At 43.7% G+C, this 22030-nt stretch overlaps 1 protein-coding gene across 5 annotated transcripts in view; it reads left to right on the top strand.

Annotated features, from left to right (window-relative positions):
- LOC108589501 (uncharacterized) overlaps positions 1-21500 on the top strand; it is a 358276-nt gene extending 336776 nt beyond the window's left edge. For all 5 annotated transcript variants that reach the window (XR_013532479.1, XR_013532478.1, XR_013532477.1 and 2 more), the window contains one exon: positions 218-21500. The gene's annotated coding sequence lies outside the window, so the exon portion shown is untranslated. The remainder of the gene's footprint in view (positions 1-217) is intronic.
- The last annotated feature ends 530 nt before the right edge of the window (positions 21501-22030 follow it).

The following is a 22030-nucleotide window of genomic DNA, read 5'->3' as shown; positions in this document are numbered from 1 at the left end:
GTGCCATACAACCCATAAGCTGTGGGTATAATTGAGTGATATGATGGGCTCTTGAAGAGCGGGTTACACTTACATGTCACCCCATCTTTGTGGCCCACAGTTCAAGGTTGGACCTGGTGCTCCAAACCTTGAATGAACAGCTACAGAAATGCAGCCGGCCTGGCCCTGGTGATGGCTTTGTTACACTGGTCTACCCTCCCCCAACTTTCACTTGCAGATACACACCAAGGATTACCTTCTCCAACCACGTATGGGGATGAATGGAAACCTTTTGTTGCCTGCCCCAACACACCTGAAGGCAGGAGAACAGAAAACCTCACTTTGGCCATGGACCCTCCAAGACCCTACTTTCGGTGGTTGGCCATCATAGCTCCCTGTGGGGAGGGCCTACAGTATGACTTGCACCTCATTCCTTGGGTGTTCAGTACATGGCCCCCTTGGTTGACTGTTCATAGAAGAATGGCCAGGGAAGGAATTCTCTCCAGGTGTCATATGTACTGTCTGTGTGGCCTATTATGAGACCCCCCTGTGACTTTGACACAGATACAGGACTCAAAGGAACCGTCAGGAGCTGAGAAAGTGTGGCACCATCTCCCAGGGAAAAAGCCCTGGGAATCTGCATTGTTATCCAGAGATGAAAGGTTAGCTTGTATTTTGCCTGAGAGTTGTGATTTAACTCTCTTAGTACCTGTGCCTGCTCTGACATTTCCACCGTAGGTTAACATGCTCCAGCTGCTTTGTGGACTGGTTCCACACCTACACTAAGGGGACCCATGTTTCCAACTGTTGAATCTGTGTCACCCTTCCAGCAGCGCTGCAGACGGCTTGCCTTGGCACATACATTCAGCATCTGCACATACATTCAGCACCTGGTCTGGCTGGAGACGTGGAGTCCGTGGCTGATGCCTGGAATGTGGCATGGCAAGCTGTGGACAAAGGATGCCACAAGACCCAGAGCATGCCTGCCCACAGGCTGGCCCATAGTGTTTATGAAGGGTGGGGCTGGCTAGTGGGGAAACATGTCATACCCCCAGCCCAGGCACTACAGTGCACAGAGCAACACTGGTGTAACACCACTATGGGATGGGTACCCATCACGACCTGTGTAAACATAACACGTCACCACACCGAAGGTATGGTAGAACAAGTGCTCTACCAAGGTCAGGCCCTGATGGATTTTGTGGCCCCTGGGAGTTTATGGGTCACTGGGGACACAGGGTGGCCTTACCTACCAGCAGACTGACCTGGACATTGTACCTGTGGTTGGCCTTATGTACCTGCCACTGTTCTCCTCAGTTTTCCTGGATGGCTGCATAACTGGGAGGCGCTAGGCTCTTGATTTTTGTGAGTGTGATGAGCCCCCTGGTGGTTCTACACCTTGGCAGTGACTATCCCTGGAGCGGGTGTCATAACTATAGAAGCACAAGTTGCTGCTTTTCCAGAGCACACCACTCAGGCTCTGAATTACACCCAAGGGGCCCTCCTTCTATTAATGGATGGGGTCGATCAGATCAGAAAGGTGGTGTTGCAAAACCGAATGGCCTTAGACATGGTAACTGCTGCCCAAGGAGGCACCAGTACCTTTTAGGAACACAGTGTTGCACCTTTATCCCCAACGAGCAGTAGAACATAACAGCAGCCCTGCAAGCGGTCTCAGCAGATTAAGGTTGTAGAGAGCCTTACTGATGACCCCCTGCAAAGATGGTGGGCATCCCTAGACTCTAACCTATGCTGAGCCGTAATAGTTATAAATATCATAACTGGGATCCTAGTAGCTATTGCTCTCTGTATTGTTGCTGTGGGTTATAGATTCAGGGCTCTACCGTATGGGTACATGTCTCTACTGGAGAACACCCTCGGCCTGGGAGGTGGAGGGTAACGGAAATGGCTGCACTTTAGTCAGGAGTAGGCTGAGGCAGCCTTCCGGAGCAGCATAACTCAGTGGGTTTGGAGCACAGATGCACAATCCTGCACATTGTGTAACCACACCATGTGAAGTTCATTAGGTGATCACATGTGAGCTCCTGCTTGGCTCGAGCCACTCTTGTCTGTAAAAGTATAATTATCCCTCTAATGCTGTACATATGGCTCATCCCCAGGCTTGCTCGTGCCCAGACTCACTCGCACTTAGAGAGAGAGTAAAGCCATGTTGAAACTATCAACGATTCCTGGAGTGTTTGTCCAGCTACCCACCACTCACCACACCAACTCCCCTCAGACCTCCATTACAACCTGACACCACCCCGCTTTCCCTGTAAGAGGACTGCATTCCTGCCCACTCCCATGCAGCTTTCCTTGTCCCAGTGGGAGGCTTTGTCCAAAGGCCTTGTCCCATTGGCCTTGGGCTTTGACCAAAGGAACAAAAACAGACATGAAAGAGGCCACATCCAAGTAGAAACTTTAAGAGGAGAACAAATGTCCACACTGCCTCTGGTCTTTCTTTCTACTGTGAGAACAGCATATCTGACTTAGGAAGCTGTTCCTTCAGCTTGAGTCCCTGAATGAGAAACTGCTGCAGCCCAAGAGCATTTCAATCAATGCACAACCTCCCTTTAATAAACCTTGTGGTCGAAATTACTGAGATTTGGAGATCATTTGTTACTGCAACAATACTGCCCACTACACAGGGTGCACGGTGTTTCTCTAACTGTAACAATCTGATGCCAACCCCACTCCTTTGCATAGTTAACTCCATCCCAGTTTTAATCTGACTCTTTGACCCAGAAAAATCTCTTTTCACATGCTTTCACAGCCCCGGGTATCTTGCCTCCTTAACATTTATCCCACCTGTGATTTCACCACTTACATGTGATTGTTCAATCAATATCTGCTGTGGTGTAAACTCGTAGAGTCAGCACTTTGCCTAAAACCACACAGCTGAAAGCTGTTGGAGCCAAGGACTCGAATCCCAGCCATCTGCTTCCAAAGTCTGTACTGGTAACCACTAGACTAGGCTGCTCTTCATTTCATCTGATGAATGGTAAGACCAGAGACCAGGTGATAAGCACTGGAAAAATGCTGTGAACTGCACAGGTAAGTCAAAGAAACTTTTTAAAGTTTCTTTATTGTATACGTAAAATCACCTGAGCTTCCGATGAGATGGGGATGAGCAGCCTCAAGACAGCATGTTTTCTTGGGTAAATATGGATTTTTATTTTTGAGAGAGTCTCGCTCTATTGCCCAGACTGCAGTGCAGTGGCACAACCTTGGCTTACTGCAACCTCTGCCTCCTGGATTCAAGCAATTCTCCTGCCTCAGCCTTTCGAGTAGCTGGGACTACAGGTGCCTGCACCATGCCCGGCTAATTTTTTGTATTTTTAGTAGAGACGGACTTTCACCATGTTAGCCAGGATGGTCTTGATCTCCTGACCTTGTGATCTGCCCACGTTGGCGTCTCAAAGTGCTGGGATTACAGGTGTGAGCCACTGCACACAGTCTGGGTAAATATAGATTTGAGGGTAGATTTTCCTACTTTGATTAGTGCCCTCCACTCAATTCACTAGTAAAACAAAGCAAATTATAGTAACAACAACAGCATCAACACCTTGGATCCTCTTCACACCCCTTGCTCTGTGTAGCAAGATGCCTTGTACAGTTTAAGGGCTTCCTCAATGTGATTAGAATCAAATGGATCCTCTAGTCTTTGCTTTATGATTAAATGCTTGCCATAAACAGTCATATGAGATGTCATTGTCCATATAATTACTTGGTGGGGCAGGTGGGATGTGCAAGTCTCATTCTAAAACTGAATCTGACTCTAGAAATTAGGAACCTAAACACAGGTTGCCTCAGCCATAGAACAGGGAGAGAATGATTGTGGGGCCCACACACCTGGGTTCTTCTCCAGAAACAGCGTGGGAAGGGGCTGACATGGGGAAATTGGCTTTGGAACAGGTGATCTTGAGGGACCTGCAGATCTCCTGGAGGTGACAAGGTGTAAGTCCTGCGCATCCGGTGGAGAAAGGGCAGGACTAGAGCGCAGTGTCTGTGCTGGTGTCGTAACAGTTCAATGACATCATTTCTAAGTCCTCTTATAGTTGGAATATCTTTGAGGCCAACGCTTTCTGCTCTGACAAAGTTTATTTGTGAGTTAAAGGGAGGAGAGAATCTGGAGTCAGCTGCAGAATTCCTGAGGGCAGGGTAGAAGAGTGAGTTGGGAACAATGTGAAATAGCTTGTCCCCAACTGAGTCTTACAGGCACCAATAAAGAATTTAGATCTAGTATCAGGCAGTATTTCTTCAAGCACAGGTATAAGATCATCCAAATCAGAATCACCCAAATGGATTTTTAAAAATATGAGTTCCTGGGCCTTCTTGGAATTGAGATTTGTGTGCAGAAATCTGTATTTTTAATATTCCAGATAAGACTTAAGAATTCTAAAATCTGGCAATTTCTGGAAGAAAGTAATACTAACTTGCCAGGGTAGGGAAATAAAATCCAAAATCCTTAGATTTGGTACCTGAATTTTCAGGGATATTTAAGTCATTTTTAAGATCACCTGTGGATTCAGTGAAGCAGGCATTAATTGGGGCCACTAATTGCTTTTTAATAACAGACATGCCATACATTGCTAAACTTTCCTCGCTGATTTCCCTAACACTACGCAGAGGAAAAAATGGAATCTCTTCAGGTCTCATGAGCAAATTTCAGCCTGTCGCTCAAGTTCTCTTTTATAAGGGAGATGCTGCTGCATCCTGAGAAAAGCTTGAGATCTTGAGGTACAGGTGCAATATGGCCAAATCTCTTGCACTAAAGGCAGAGCTAACCTGGTCTGTATTGAAGCCATTTCATGGCAGCAGCTAAGCAGAAACCCCTCTCCTGATACCTGGTCTTCATATTTCTACAGCTTTTTATCAAGCACCAGAAAACAGGCACTCTTCTTTTTTTCATAGCAGGGCCAAAGTCCCAAGTTCTGGCTCTAATTAACCCAGATGCTCTTTCAAAATAAATTGTGGGTGCCGTAGCTGGGCTGGTGGAGACCAGGGCTAGGCACCCATTAGGTAAGAGCAGCAGCATACAGGCAGCCTCTCTGGGGTGCCTGAGCTAGTTAGGCCAGTCCTACCAGGAGCCAAGGGAGGAGCCTGGAGATGTAGGGCTTGGAATAGGAGCCTAGAGTGGATAAGGAGGGTGGGGCTAAGCAGGTTTCTGTAGCAGGCTGAGAGAGGAGGAAATTGGGGTGGAGGAATTATGTTCAGGTGTGTGACACTGAAGGCTGGGCTTCTTTCTATAGGGGTGGAGACCACCTGCTCCAGCCAGGCATGAGAAGGAAGTTCTCTGGCAGTTGCTCCCTTTTGATGGGATATCTGGGGTTGGTAGCAGCTCAGCCTTTCTCTCTAGTGTCCCACCAGAATAAAAACGCCCAAGGAGTGCTGAACTTCCCTGTCAGCCGTGGAGTGTACATCAAGGAGGTAGGAGGTAAGTGCCTTGTTAGATCCTGAGGCTGGGGAGTGGTCTTTTCTTCTCAGTTCTCCCAAGTTGCTGGCCTGCGGCAGGGATACTACTTCAAAGGGAGCCTCTGAGGCTGTCCCTCACCTTAGTACTCTGGGTCCTGGGGCTGCAAACTGTGTCCACCCCAGCTACCAGCAGCAACAGGATCCCAGGGACCCCCAATCCTCTATCTATTTGGAAAGCTCTTTGCCTAGGGCATGCAGGTAACCATGTTATGAGGACTGTTGCAGATGGTGATGGTAATAGCTCTGTGTAGTTGTGGTTCCTTTCACATGCTGATGAACAGACAGCCCTCGCATGGGACCTCTACCTTAGCTACTGACTGCTTGGAAATGAGTTGCCTGTCTGGACAGCCTATAACAGATAGTCATTGGGCACTACTTGCACTGTTTCAAGGCCTCTTTCCAAAAGTTTGCAAAATCACTGTGCAAGAATTTGAAAGAAATATGTCTGTGGAAATGTGGGAGAGAGTTGGGATTTTTATGATGGTTTTATAATAAAAATCATAATGGTGAGAGCTTATGAAACCTTATGATTTGCAAAGCATGACTGAGAAGCACTTTATATATTATTACAAGCCCTTGAGGCAGGTGTTGTTAGTATCTATCATTACTGATGAGGATGGTGAGACTCAGGGAAGCTAACTGAGCCAACCAGGGTTTACTGATCCCAGAACCCACGCGCTTGACTTCAGTTGATAAGGCCATGTTTGACCAAGAGTCTTTCAGAGTCACAGTATACAGGGCTGGTGAGGAACTACTGGGGTTTGTAAATAGCCTTTCTCCAGGCAGAACAGAAGTGACAGCCCCCATCATCCCCGGTGACCATGCTCAATAACTGACTCAAAGCTTGGTCTCCTCAGGCCTCAGTGGCCCCGTCTTGTGGGCTTAAGTCTCCTGTCAAAAATATGTAACCCACGTAGCCTATGCCATTAAGAATACAAGGACTGTGCAGCTTAGGGATGAAACTAATCCTTGAAGCTCTTGAGCAGTCAATGAAAAAAGGAAGGAAGGAAATGTATTTGTGCTCACACTGGGCCAGTTCCACCTCCAAAGCATGGTTCACTGGACTCACAACTCTAAACCTGGCCCTCTCTCCACTCTCACCCAATATCAGGGCCCCCAACCTATGGTGAGCCAGCATCCCTGGCTGTCACTGTCTCTTCCCTTCTCAGGGCCTCAGCAGTCTTCCCTCTGCCTGGAACACCTATTCCTTGGCTTTCCCCAATATTAGCTTCCTATTTTTAATCAGGTTTCAGCTCAAAGGCCATCTCTTCACAGAGAGCTTCCTAGATCACAGCATCCAAAATACTTCCCCCAATTCCTCTCCCTCATTGTGTTGATTATTTTCATAATGCCAATCACAATCTGAAATTGTCTTCCTATTTATTTTTTAACTCCCCAGTTAGCACAAAAGTCCCATGAGGGTAGAGACCTTTCATATCTTCTACCTCCTGGACACTACTGTGTCTGCTGGGCTTGGCAGAGTTCCTAATAATAGCAGGGGTTTGGCTAAGGCTTGTTGAGTAAATAAGTAATCGAAGGGAACGGGAGATACCATGACCACCAGTTTACCTCTTATTCAACACCTCTGCTCAATCCGCCTCAAGAAGGTAAACATCTTGGTCTAAGCACTGAAGTAAAGAACACCTGGGTTTTTAAGTGCTCAGGAAGCAGCTGATTTCATTCTTGGGGTAAGATAAAGAAAAAGGCTAAATAGCCTCAAATGGATTTAGTCCTCTGAGAAACAGCAAGGTGTGGTAAGACTGGCTTTGCTGGCCAGTCTTGAAAAACGACAACGTCTGTGAGTCACCCCTGCTTGTCCTTCTAGACACCAGGTATGGTATTGTTCTGAATGATGTGCCACTTGTCATGGCAATAGTTTCAGAAAGCTGAAATTGCACCCTTCTACCCTGCTTTATCAAGCCACCCACTTAAATTTCCATTGCACTTTGCTCACATATCTCTTTCTGTTTTGGGTGTCATTCATTCTTAAGATAGGAAGAGACCTATTTTTGGGATCAGGGGATGCAAGGTGTTTCTATGAGCTATACTCCTCTCTGCAGTTGTGGGTAAGTCGCTTAGTGGCTGCATTTCTTATATTTCTCCTCTGTAAATGAAATAACTACTGTCCTCTGTAGCATGTGAGGTTGTTGTGAGATGCACAGGTAACGTGAGTCCTTTGCAAAGTGCTGAGTGTGACAGTCATGCAGAAAACAGCACAATACAGCTCTTACTCAAAGCACACAGCTGCACTAGCAATGGGGAGCAGAGAATACATGGGAAGGTGTGTTTGACCTAGAAAATTTCATTTGCCAAAAATCCCAGTTCCAAGAGAAATCTATCGGAGGAAGCGACTTCTAGGCAGAATTTCTTTTTCCAGGCATCTACCTCAAGAATCAACTTACACGCTTTAATTAACACCCAGCCTATTTGCTTTGCGGAGAGAAGTATTTGAATCCAGCCTAGTGCTGCTTCCTCCTTGGCAACCACACAGCGTTTGGCAGTATTTCACATGCTGGTGGTTTTTATGGGTCCCTTATTGCACTTATGTGTTCTTCATTGTAATGGGTGTTAAGCGTTTCTGGCGTCAGCCCCGGTCCTGTCCCTGCTTGATTTAGGAGACATCTGATTTTATATCTGATCCTCAGGTGGCTCCTATGATTCTGTTTTTAAGTAGCTCGTTGTTCTGTTTTCCTGTGCTAGTCTTCATTTGCAGATTTTAGAATACGGCTTTTTTGAAAGAAAATAAATTTTGAATTAGGAGCCAAGTCAGAGTCCTAGCAATTTTCTGGGGAGCTAGAGGCCCATTAGCAATGTTGTATTATGGAAAGAGAATTACATTAAATTTCTAAATCTGGGCTTGAATCCTGGCCTTAATTCCCAGGAATTCTTTTTCAGCTCCTTTTGCCTTGATGGAGATAATAGCAATATTGACAGTGAACTTTTATTGAGAATTTACTAGATCCTAAGACTCTTCCTTGGATAATCTCATATAGGTTATCCAATGCCTCCTGTCTCTGTAGAAATGGAAAATGTGAGATTTAAAAGATCCAAGGTCACCAGGTGGTAAGTGATAGAACCCACATTAGAATGCACGCTGGTTGATTGGGAACACGTGCTCTCATTCACCAGGTGCAGTGCCGTCTACTGGGCTGTACTACCTGGCAATCCTTGTTGATACATCAGTTGACATTACCAGGCCTCTGCTTTTCACAGGATGCCATCTGATGAGATGAGGCCTATGAAGGTACTTGGAAACTGTGTACTTCTGTTTCACCATTGTCCATTTATTTTATTTACCAAGATTTAGGAAAAATGTTCTAAAAGGACTCCTTTTTTCCTACAGTACTTTCATGGCCTTTACAGAAAATGGCAAATATTTTCATAAAGAAAAAAATCTTGCCAAAAGAGAACATGAAGTCAGCCCTAACTTAGAGTATACCTTATTTACAAGGCTGAAACCAAACTGTTTTAAATAAATTCTTTAACTTTTTAGGAGAATTTTCAGCTTACTCTCTGCCATGCTAGGAACTAATAACATAAGAATGATAGTCAAAATGTATTAACTACTTCATTTCTGCCACTGATAGAAGCATTTCTCTCATTGCAAGAGGTAATTTATCATAGTGGCTAAGGGGGTGGGTCATGGCTTACAGCGGCTGGCATTGCCAGTTGCTGGCTGTGTGTCCTTGGGCAAGTTTCCCAATCACTCTGTTTCAGTTTCCCCATCTACAAACGGGAATAATAATGAACTCATCCCCTAGGGTTGTTGTGAGAGTTATACAAATGAATACATATGAAAAGCTTAAATAGTACTTGGTCTGTAATGAACTTCCAAGGTTTGCTGCTGCTGTTGCTACTTTTCTCTCAATCCTTTTATGAGATAGGTCCTATCATCCCCATCTTGTAAGTGTAAGGATCTAATGAATAGGCAGGCCACATGGCTAGAATCAGGATTAGAACTTTGAACTGTTAAAATCCACAGGCTTCCCTCTTCAGTGTCATATTTCAACAAACTTTCAAGGAAACACAAATTCCACTGGCAATTCAGATTGACAGGAGTTTATACTCAAGATCCAGTCTACTTTCGAGGCAATTATTGGTGTCCTGTCATCTTCAGCTGGGTGAGTGAAAAGTGTCTTGTTGCAGATGACTTAAGTGTGTCTCTAGGATTTCACCAGATCAGCCAGAACTTTCTCCTCTCTTCAGGATTCTCTTTGTGGGCAGGCAACCACACCAGACTTGAGTCATAAACTCACTTATTAAAAGCAATCAATGGAGCTACTGTTCCCCAAGACAGAGCTCTGGACCTGGCCATTTTGAGGACTTGTTTCAGCTCTGTGATACCATTGCCCTTTGCTGGTTTAAATCTGCTGATATAAAATCTCTTGAATTAGCACCAGTGTTAGAATAAGTGACAAAAGAAAATTGTTTCAAGGACTGTGCTGGGCAGGTCAAAAACCATTACCATTTCTTGTGTCCTTTAGCTGTGATAGGCAGTTGGATAGCAGAATTGTTTTAGTGACCCATTTTCTCCAACGGGGTGGGCCCTGGCTTCTGCGATCCCAGCACACAATTACTTCACACGTAATAACAGCAGTTAATAATTAAGAAATACCTTCCTTTTATTGAGTATTTACTATGTATAAGTTTACTTAATTAGTTCATGTAATTCTAACACGGCAATGCTCTAAAGTCAATTTCAATATTGTCCTCTATTTAAGGAAGAGGAAACTGAAACTTAAGGAGCACACAAACTTGGCCAGGGGCACCCAGCTGCTGCTGATGACAACATGGAGACCTAACTCCAAGCTTGTGTGGTTAAACATAGGCCCTTCAACTCTGCTCAGCTGCTCCAAACTCCTATTGCCTGAATCAGGCTCACAGAGATGGTTTGATAACACATTATAGATTAGCCTTGAAAAACCTGTCCTGATGACAAGGGATGGGGTCAAACCTGCCTCGCTTGTTTCCCTGAGTCATTTCAGCACTGGCCTAGCTGGGGGAGCCTGTTTGTTTTTCTTTGCCTTATTTTATTCAGACATGGTTGAGTTTCTTAACTACTAGGCTTGGCTTTCCCAGACAACCCTTTCATCAAGGGAACATCCCAGTAAGTCAACACAAGGGCAGAGCTTTTGTCTCTCCAAAGCACCTCAGTCTCATACTTTTGAACAGCAATCCTGTTGCATTTTTCCAATATCTCTTTCTTTTCTTGTTCTCTGTTCAGCCTGGTTTAATAAGTGGGATCTGATCACAGATTATAAAGTATATTTTCAATGCTATGAGATAATTTAAGTAACTGGCTTCTTGGCTTGAGGACTAGCTTGTGTATCCTGTCATTTACAAACACAGACAAATGGTGGTTCCACTGTGGCTGTATGTCAGCAAACTGCTGTTTATTCCTCATAAGTGGTGTTTATGCAGGCTGGGTGTTATCAGGAAGGTGTGTAAAAAGAAATCAAAAAATCTAGTTAAAGCTTGTGCATCATCCCCTTTAATGTCTGTGTGATCATGAACAAATGCATTTTCTGCAGTCGCATAATACTGCATTTATTTCGGTCAGCTCTGCACACATTTGTGAAAATACTTTCACAGCGTCCTGGATACTGTGCTGATTCCTGTATATATACCTTTTTACTTAACCTCCAACCTAATGAAGTAAATACTGTCATCATCGTTTACAGATTAGAAAACCAAGGTTGCTAAGGTTAAGTGCCTATTAAATGGTGGAGCTGGAATTTGAAACCAGTTATTTAGATGTCAGAATGCCTTCTCCAGGCCAATGTCATGTACTGGGGGATGAATTGATGTTAAACTCTTCCTTTTCTACCACAAGATCATGCACAAGTGTTTCTTGTGTGCACAGTCTCCTTTTGAAGCTAATACTGAGGATGCATTTTCAAGCCCTGTCAAGCTGCCCTGCTCTTTCTTGTTTGCCAGCCTTCCGATCGATGGCAGGCACAGCTTCTGTCTCATACCCTGGCCACAGCTTATTTTCCCTTCTGCTCTGTCTACTCTCCCCATCACAGGAAGACACTTCACCGATAAGTGTAAACTTTTTTCTTTCCTAATAATTGAAAGGTCTTCCAAACAAATACTGCTTACCTCTGAAAATAAAACCATCCCATTTCCATCCTATGTGGGGCAGAAAAATCAGAAGATATGATTGCATTTCCAGGACCCTCAGAGAAAAGCAGAGGCTATATGTGGGGCCAGTTGATCAGCTTTGGATCAGGGGTTTGGAGGGTCCCTGTTAGGATGTAAGCCCCAGAGTGCAAGGGTCTTCTCCATCTTGTGTGCCACTGTCCCCAGCACCCAGAGCAGCTTCCAAGCACATAGGAGCTGCTCAAAGGTGAATTCACTGAATCAGCATGTCAGCTTCTAAGACAAGTGTATGTCTATTGCAGATTTGTTTTTCAGATTGCTTTTGTTTGGTTTGCTTAGCAGTAAAAATAAATAAGGGAGAGGGTTAAGTATTGAGTCATTGGAATTATTTGTAGACACATTGTTTTCTAATGACATCTCAGTGTTTCTCTGCCTACTTAGACTGGGTAGTCATAGGTGAAAATTTGGCTGGGCAGTGACCATCTGAGTGTCCTTGGACCTGCCTTTTTGCCCACATCCTCCTCTCTCCTTTACTTCCTTTTCAGTGAAGAGTCTGAAACTATAATATTTCCATTTGCTGAGCACTAACAATATGCCAGGTCCAGTGCTAAATACCTCCATGTATTACTACATTTAATCTTCGCAAGATCTTCACCTCTGCATATTGCACATGAAGAGACCGGTGCTTGGAGAGGTAAATGTGATTTGCTACAAGACACACAACCAGTTGGTGGTAATCCCAGACCTTAGTGCCAGGTGTGTGGACTCCCAATCCTGAGCCCTTTTTCTGGGCTGCACAGTGAATCTACCTCTTCTCTTCAGTCTGCTGTGAGTTTTTCATATGAGACAGATACTGATCCTTCTTTGACTTCTCTTTGAGAAGTCAAACACCCACCCACGTGAAAAGATGTCATTTTCTGGAAGGGAAATTCCTTAATGTCACCTACTGGTAAATGCCTGGGGTTGTGTTCCCTGTCTCTATCAGGACACAAAATCCCATAAGAGGCCTAAACCTTTAGTCTTGTTTGCCATTCTGTTAAGGACGAGAAGAGAGGATCTGCTTTGTGGTCCGAAAACAACTCTAGCACTTAGAAAAGGCTGCCTGAAGGTATAAGTCATGAGGCCCAAAGAGAAAGCCATCTTTGCTGTCCAGCGAGTGAAGGTAAAGGTCATTCGGGCGCTCAGCAGGGGGCCAAGGGAGTGCCCTGTTTCTCAGTCCTTCATGTTCAACTTTCACATCTTGTGGCACAGCCAGGTGCAGCCTTCACTGATATTTATAAGACATTGTCATTTCAATGGAACTTAGGTTTGTTTAAAAGAAAAACTACTTTAAGGGGACAATTTGTATTTCTTATCACAAACAGAGAATGACTATAAAATTAAACACAGAGCAACGTGTGTAAACTCTAGCCAGACATTGCTGGCAGCCCTGGTTCTGAGACCTTTAAAAGGAGAGTTAGATATAAACTAGCCCTATTTATTGAGTGGAAGGTTTCAGATTGGGAAGATAAAGTGGTTCTGGAGATGGATGTTAGTGATGGTTGCCCAGCATCGTGAATGTGTTTAATGCCACTGAATGGCACAGGTGCATGGTTAAACTGGTACAAGGTAAGTATCTTTTACCATAATAAAATCTGAGGTAGCTCTTTATGTACAATTGTGAAACAATCTTTGAGATAGTAAAAAAAAAAAGTGCTAAATAGAAAGCTGCCATGTGTGGCTCTTTAAAGGTTATATACACAGGTACATTTATGGTTGTATATGCAAGGATCCCTCTGGAAGAAAGACAGTATTTTACCCTGCAGAGGAAGAATGACAATGTTTAATCCTGTAGAGGAAATGAGTTTCTAGTGGCTGGGACCACAGTGGGGAAGATGGGGAGGGGATGTCTTTGTTCACTGCTATTTGATTTGTGTTGCACATACATGTATAATCATTATAATTGATTAATAATAATTTGTTAAACCATTAAAAAAAAAAAAAAAGACAAAAAGACTAGCACCAAACTGAGACTGAATCCTTAAAACTGTGGTTCTCAATCCTGGCTGCACTCTAGACTTCAGCTGTTCAAAGGGAAGCCCCAGAACCAGCATTGACATCTCCTGGGAGCTCCTTAGAAATGCAGAATCTCAAGTCTTGCCAAGATTTTTAGAATCAGAATCTGCATTTTGCCAAGATCTCCAAAGGGTTTGCATGATGTTGAAGTGTGAGAAGCACTGCAGGGGACTAATTAAATCAGCATCTCTGAGGTGTGGCTTAAGCCTAGGAGTTTATGAAAGCTCCCCAGGTGATTGGCAAGTGATATTGCAAAACACTGACTGATGTAGTTGGGAATATCGAAGTGGTTAAACAGGACCCGTTTTGTTACTATGTGATTCAGTTCTACTCAGTGTAAGTTCCATGTGCTTTTTTAAAGATCCTTGCATGTCCCAAGCCTGAGAGCACTGCCCAGAATGACCAAAGCAGAGCTCATGAATGCTGAAATCATAGAACATGTAATATTAAGATTCTTCTAAGTTTGGTGGGAAAGATGCTCTTTTTAATAGCTTTGAGCCCATTTCTTCCTTATATAAAATAAGTTTCACAATTCTACACCAAACTTGCACCTATTAAGCCCTTCTTTATCTGGCTATCTAGCAAAATGTCAGAGTAATGGCAAAATCAGACTTTGGAGTTAGAAAGATATTGATTCAAATTCTTCTTTAAGCTGCTTTTACCTACCCCATAGGGCTGTTGTGAGATGGTGTCAGTGATGCTTGATTGATTGCAAGTGCTTGAGCACTATTCAGCGTCCACTGTCCCTGCCCTGGCCACTCACAGCTGTTGTGAGCCCCTCTCACTGCCACTGTCCCTTCACATTTGCTTTTTTTGCTTTGAGCATCTCAGATATGGAGCAGAATTTGCACATTGCAGCTGAAGCCCAGGAACTTGAGTTCCACCTCCCCTGTTTTGTGACAAATGGAAAAACTCTTCTGTCTCTTACCAAATTATCTGACAAATTTCTAAAATATAACTGAAACCTCATTACATGGATGAACAACTTCCCATCGGCTCATTCCAAGCTCTGATATTAATAGAATTGTTGCCAAGACATCGCAGTTGGCCTCAGAGGCAGTCAGGAAGACGGCGTTGTTAACGACCCAAGATGGCTCAAGTGTAAAGAAAGTGAGTGGAAGCTGCTGGGATTTCTGTATGTGCAGATGCCACTGTAGAGTGGATTCCCTTGTTCCCTTCCATTGACATGACAAAGATCAGTCAGCAGAGAGGGGCCGGGTGTCTAGTCAGAGAATAGATGTCCTCCTTCCACAGCAACCAGAATCATCTTTTCAAAATGCAAATCTGAACATGTTTAAAACTCTGCTTAAAATCCTCTAAGAGCTTCTCGCTGCTATGGAAATGAGTACCAGCATTCTTAATAGGGTCTACAAAGGTTGGCTGCTAGCTTCTCCTCCCAGTCATCTCCCCAAATCCCATTTGTTTGATGATTGGGTTGTCCTTCCCACTGGATTGAGTACTTGCTTTGTGTGAGTCCTGGTTCCAAGACTATGGGCCAAGTCTGATTTTATGCAGTATCATAGCCTTAGGGCCTAGTTCAAAGCAGATGCCCAATAAATATTCATGGAAAGACTAAATGTGTACAGGGATATCATGCAAGGGTTTCCTGCCTAATCTTCCACTCTCATGCTTTGCACTGGCATTTGCTGTGCCTCATGGTAACACTAAAATGCTGGTAGCTCCCTATACAAGTACCGGGTCATTTTCTACCTCTAAGCTTTCACTTAAGTTGTGCCCCCTTGCCTAAGATTGTCATCTTATGTCTCTCTCCCTTTGTCTAGAAAATCCTCCTCTGAGCGAGGTTTATCTACTCCATAAATTTCCCTTGGCTGAGGGACCTTCTAAGATGTTACGGACCTCCCCTTTGTCCCCATTATGCTCCAGCCTAACCTCTTTCTTCACTTAACTGTGTTCCATCATTTGTGTCTGCCTCTCCAACATTCAAGGAAAGGAAAATGAGAAAATATCAAGTGTATAGTACGGAAAGTGCTGAGTAAGGAGGATTTATGTGTGTGTGCATGTATGTGTATGATGTGTCACTGGTATTTCATATGAATATCATGAAGTGGTCTATCTAGCCTCAAAGCTTTTATACTCACTGGTCTCTCCATTCTGATGCTCTTCCCACCTCTCTTGCTACTTATTTTATCAATCCATTGGAGCTCAGATCAATTCTGTGGCTGCCACACAGGAGCCATCCCTGCCCATGCCCCTAGACTCGGTCAAGCCCCCAGTTATGTGTTCATCTAGCTCAGTAGTTTATTACCACTTCTTGATGTTGTCTGTTGCCACTTCTAGTTATAACTGGTATATTCATTTGGTCTAAGTTTGCCTCCCTCTTTATGCTGAAAGCTTCATGGGGACCTGCTCTATCTCTTCTTTCCCTTAGCATCTAACAAAGTGCCTGGCACCCCATAGGTGCTGAGAATGAATATTTCATCATCTGCACTCCTATGAGAGCCCTGAGTGTGAAAAGAGGGAGTAGACAGGATGAGAACACACAGATTCCCTTCCTCATTGTGGTCCTGTGAGGGTGTTCCTCGGCTGACTGTGCAGATAAAACTTGAACAGCCCTTCGACATCAGGGACTTACCTGTAAGCACTGTGGCTGCTGGTCCTCACCCTGCTCCACAGTGTTCCCCTCCCTGCTTAAATCAGCTCACAGCTCCCCGAAAGCATGTTCCTTGGAACACAGATGCAGCTGACAACTGCTGAGGCAGCAAAAGACCATGACAACAAACCTGGAAGGGAGGGTAGGTGGCAGGGAGGCTAGCAGAGCTGTGGCTTGTAAATAGATCTGACATCTCCGGACATGTTCTATCTGCAAGAATATGTCTCACTGGAATCTGGGGACCAGCAGAGTGAAGGCTGCTATCTTCCTCCTCCATCCAAGCTGGCCTAATCAAAGCACACAAATGGCGTGATTTGACTTGAGGCTTATAGAGATCTTCTAGGTTATCAATGCCCGCACCCTCATTCTAATCCCACCACTTGTAGCTGAATGTTTTTCTGCCATTGACATTGAAAGGACGTTGCCTTTTCTGAAGTTGCCAAACCACCCCAAAGCTTTTGTTCCATTTGCCCCATTCTAGAAAGCCTTCTGTTTTCTGTTCCCAGACTATTCATGGTAAGAGGTGTTGAAACATCCAGGTAGCTCAGGAAAGCCTTGGAAGATATGCAACTGTGTCCTTGTCTGATAACAGTCCCTCACATACGAACAGGTGGTGGCCTGGTTACAGTAAGGAGATCATGCAAAAAAGAGTCTCCTGGCCAGGCATAGTGGCTCACGCCTGGAATCCCAGCACTTTGGGAGGCAAGGAGGATGGATTATGAGGTCAAGAGTTCAAGACCAGTCTGGCCAACATAGTGAAACCTCATCTCTACTAAAAATACAAAAAATTAGCCGGGTGTAGTGGTTTGTACCTATAATGCCAGCTGCTTGGGAGGCTGAGGTAGAAGAATCACATGAAACTGGGAGGTAGAGTTTGCAGTCAGCTGAGATCATGCCATTGCACTCCAGCACGGGCCCCACAACCCAGCTCCACCTCTGATGTGTTCTGTCCCTCCTGCTACCCACTCTCTGGGCCTCATTTGCCCCTTATAAGACAAAAGGACAGGCAGGAGGATATTAGTGGCTTTCGCATGATGTTCTCTGGAGCTGGAAGGTAGAAGAGAATATTTAGAGCCATCATGGTAGGCAAAGGGCTAAAATGCTAAGACATTAATCCCCTACACTCACCCCTACATTTTAAACACCTTCGCGCGTGCGCGCACGCGCGCACACACTTGCACGTGTACTCAGACACAGCACATGCACTCCTGTCTTCTTAGAGAAGCTTTCAGCTGTGTTCTATAAGAGCATACTGTAAACAACACGTGACATTGATGACGGAAAGAGAATAGAGTCCAAAGGAATGTGATAAGGCTTAGGAGCCACTGAACTAGATGCTTTCTAAACTGTGCCAGCCCCTTGAGCCTCAGCTGTAACTGGGGGGAGATGGTCCGCCTCAGGCTATTAGAGAGTAACAGAAATATAATGTTTAAAATGTGGGCTCTGTCACCCAACTGCCTGGGTTTAAATCTGGCATCTATGACTTACTCTGTGTCCTTTGGAAAAGCTTCTTAACCTCTTTTCATTTACTTATCACTAAAATGGAGATAAAGGAGCACTTAGTCACGAGAATTAAAGGAGTTAAACATATGCGATGCTTAGGACAGGACTGAATGCAATCAGTACTCAGAAGTACTGGCGGTTGTGATTTCATTACTTACCATCACTAAATGAGTGCTTAACAATTGGGGGGGCATGAACCCCAGTAAATCTGTTAGAGCTATGGACTCTTCCCCTGGGAAGCTATCTACAAAAATCATCTTTTGCATTCAATTCAGAAAGCGTTTGGCTCAAAGTCTTCAGCAGAAAACTGAGGCCCAAAACAAGAAATTTACCTAAAATTAATTAATAAAGTATAGCAAAACAAGGGCTGGAGCCCAGGCTTCCTCATTCCCAGCTTTGTATACTTTTCAATACATACATCCCCAAATCCAGACATGATAAGGCAGTCACATAGACTTGGATTCCATAGCTACTTTTCCACTTACTAATTGTGTGACTTGGGCAAATTTCTGAGCCTTAGTTTCCTTTTCTGTAGACTAGGGATACACCATAACCCAAGGGTCATTATAAAGTTCCTACCTCAGTGGGAGCATGGAGAGGAGCTACCTCCATCCTACTCCCTGTTTCTGTGGTTACAGAAGGGCTGTTCTAGGAAGTAAAGAGATCCCTCTACACAGATGGCAGGCTAAAGATATACAAAGAGTTAAGTGCTGTGTGTTTTTTACAGTATGCTGGTATAGAACACAGATGAAAGTTCTGAGAAGAGAACAGGAGCGCATGTGCTGTGTCTGAGTATACATGCAAGTGTATGTGTGTGCAAAGGTGTGTGAGATGTAGGGGGGAGTGTGTGAGATGAATGTCTGTGTTTTGCCTCTTTGGCCACCATGGTGCCTCTAAATCCTCTCTTCCAAACCCTGTAGCTCCAGAGAACCATCATGTGAAACCACTAATCTATTCCTGCCTGTCTTTTATCTCATAAGGGGTAAATCTCCAGAACATGTTATGGTACCAGAAAATAAGTCAGTTTGCCTCAGGGAAGAGAGCCGGGAGAAAGTGTGGGGAGAACATACCTCATTCTGTCTTTTTGTGAGTTCTCTTTCCCAAAATATCCAGGGAGGTGACTCCTCTATGGCACAACGTTCAAACAACTTCCCCACCTTCAAATGTTATTTCATCGTATTTTGAAAAACTTTTAAAGGCACACTTTCATATGATTTGGAAAGGGTTTAGTGATTCATTCAAGGATGGAGTTACTTGTGAGGCTGTCATAAGAACCCAGGACTCCTGATTCTGAATTCAGGGTACTTCCTTTACTATTGCAGGCACTGTGGACTTTATAAAATCCCACTTGTAAGCCTCTAAACTGGTCTCCACCTTGTGTTGCTCCAGCCTCAAGTGAATTTTCTTCTAGGCTTTACAAAATATCTGCCACAAGCTTTGCCCAGAATTACAGTTGCCATGCTGTTTCTGAGGAAAGGCAGGCATCTTCCTAGATCAGAACTTGGGAAGGCATATTTCTCATGGTCCTTTAAAATGGAGCACTGGGCAACTTCCTCCAACTTTTATTAGAACTGCAGAAAGTCTGTCTTCTCCATCTCATGTTGGTAATTTCTTTCCCTGAACAGCTTCATAGTTAGTACCTGGGCATGCGATCTTGCCTGCCTATAGCCTTCCAGTTTTCACCTGTCATCAGCCCTCTACATACACAGGTTCCACATCCATGAATTAAACAACCTTGAATTGAAAATATTCAGAAAAAAAGAAACAATAAAAAATAACAATACAACAATAAAAATAATATAAAACCCAATACAGTCAAACAAAAATTTAGATAGCAATTTGTGTCATATTATTTATTATAAGCAATCTGGAGATGACTTAAAGTATACAGGAGGATATCGCTTATATGCAAATATTATCTGATTTCATTTCAGGGACTTGGGCATCCACAGATTTTGGTATCTATGGGGAACTGGGGGGCCTAGCCATAATCTCTCATGGATGCTAAGGGATGACTATAGTTGGTTCATGTTTATAAGTACATAACTCCTCAATAAGACTTACAGACTCTTTTTGGGTAGGGTGGTGTTTTATGACCTCTTTGACATGGGTTCTAACAGTCTCAACATAAAAGAAAGCTGAGTTTAATAATTGTTTACCTATCCAGGCAAAACATAAAGCCCGCTCAATTTTGTTCCATAAATATACATATGCATACATAAACACATATATAGACGTATATATTAAAGTGACTACTTTGCAATCTACTTTGAAGAATTTTACTTTTTCAACCTAACTCGTCAAACAGTGAACAATTTGGCAATTAAAAAATGATGATAAATTATTGTTAAATTTTATGAAACCTCAAGCAAGGACAATCGACTTTCATATTAAAGAGAACCCAATATTTTTCTTGAATTGCTGGAAATCTCTCGAACAAGGTATACATTTATTTAAGTACCCTCCAAAGGGACCTAGTTTCAGGAACTGCAATTTGCTAAGAGATTGGACTGGGTATTTCCACGGCAAATAATTCCATTTACATTACACCCAGGCCCAGTAACACTGTATGCCCTGAATAACTCATTGCTATCAGTGCAAGGCTTTCAACCCCATAAAAGGTGCAGGAGCATAAAGAATACATAGAGGAGACAGAACACTCAAGTTCTTTAAATGCCTTTAGCTTTTTTGCCAGCACTTTCTTCTTAAGAGACTTTAGTTGGAGGGAAATTAAGGAAATGAGTTGCACAACCAAATCAGGGTGGGAGATTTGGGCCAGGCAGATAGAGGTGAAGAAGATAATGGATGGACTGGGAATAATGTGCTCAGGGAGGACAGCTTGTGAATGCAAACAGTAGGTATATGATGTTTTTATTTTGCCGAAGCTGGTTTTATAAGGCTGCAGTCCCACAGCAAATGCCTCCAGTGCTAGTGTGGCTGCCATGAGCCAACAAAATTCTGAAGGAGGAAAGGAAATCAATGAGAGGAGCCAGAAGAGACACTCTCTAGCGTACTATTTTCTCCGTCAACGCTTAGCTCCTGGGATTTTAGAAGTAGAAGGGCAGCAGGGAGCAGCCAGTCCCACTGAGTTTCACAGTGTGGTTCAGTGTTGCTGAGGGCTGCAGAAAGCACAGAGCTGGGATCAGAACTTGAATCCCATAATTCCCATTCCAGTGCTGTTTCCATAAAAGAAGAGGAAACAGCACTGTTTCCTCTCTCATCTGTTTAGCTACCTGGAGCCTTATTAGAAAGGGTTCTTGTTGCCTCGTTTAAGAACGTTAAGTGTTTCAATCATCTTGGAAATGCTGTCACAACCTGCAGAATGACTATTCTATGAGGGACATTGGGACACTGCTCTGTAATTGAGTCATAGGCCAGCATGTTCTCTTGCCAGTGGCCTCAATATCATTCTCCTCAGTTGCAGTACTGTCTTTTTAAATATCCATTTTTCAAAGAAGCAGGGGAACACAACTTCTTAATTATATGAACTCTATTTTTGGGGCTACAGAGAACAGAGGGAAGTGTGGCATGTCAGATAAACAGCCCTGCTGAACTATCTACCCAGTGGTAGGAAAAGCACAATTATTTAACATATTTCCTTTTTCTTTTTTGAGACAGAGACTTACTCTGTTGGCCAGGCTGGAGTGTAGTGGCATGATCTCAGCTCATTGCAACCTCCACTTCCAGAGTTCAAGTGATTCACCTACATCAGCCTCAAGTAGCTGGGACTACAGGTGTACACCACCACACCCTGCTAAGTTTTTTTTTTTTTTTTTTTTTTGCTAGAGATGGGGTTTCACATGTTGGCCAGGCTGATCTCGAACTCCTGGCCTCAAGTGATTTACCCTCCTCAGCCTCTCAAAGTGCTGGGATTACAGGCATGAGCCACTATGCCCTGCTTAATTATTTAATATATTTCTAAAATCTTAAAAATGATCATTTTCACCTCAACAGCTCATATTTCCTTGGGTAACTTATTCTTCATTATTTCATTCCAATTTTCTAATTGATCTTCATTTAGATCTACCTCGTGAGAACCCAAACATAATAGTTATGCTGAATACAAAAGTTCTGCCTGTCCCCTTTCTGCCATAGCCATTCTCACACAGTCCCTTTCAACACCTATAGATGTAATCTCTCTCTCTACTGGAGTGCAAGCTCCTTAGCAGTGGCTGCTTTCTTTGTCTTCTTAAGCCTTTACACATAGCAAAGTGTCTACTTAAATATTTGTCAACTTGGAATATAAAATCATGACATTAACCAAAATATTTTCACACTTAATATTTGCCAGACACAGGTCTAAGA

Source organism: Callithrix jacchus, chromosome 2 (genome assembly GCF_049354715.1).
Source record: "Callithrix jacchus isolate 240 chromosome 2, calJac240_pri, whole genome shotgun sequence".
Taxonomy (NCBI): Eukaryota; Metazoa; Chordata; class Mammalia; order Primates; family Cebidae; genus Callithrix; species Callithrix jacchus.
The sequence above is the reverse complement of the archived record's forward strand: the minus strand, read 5'-3'. Positions and strand labels throughout refer to the sequence as shown.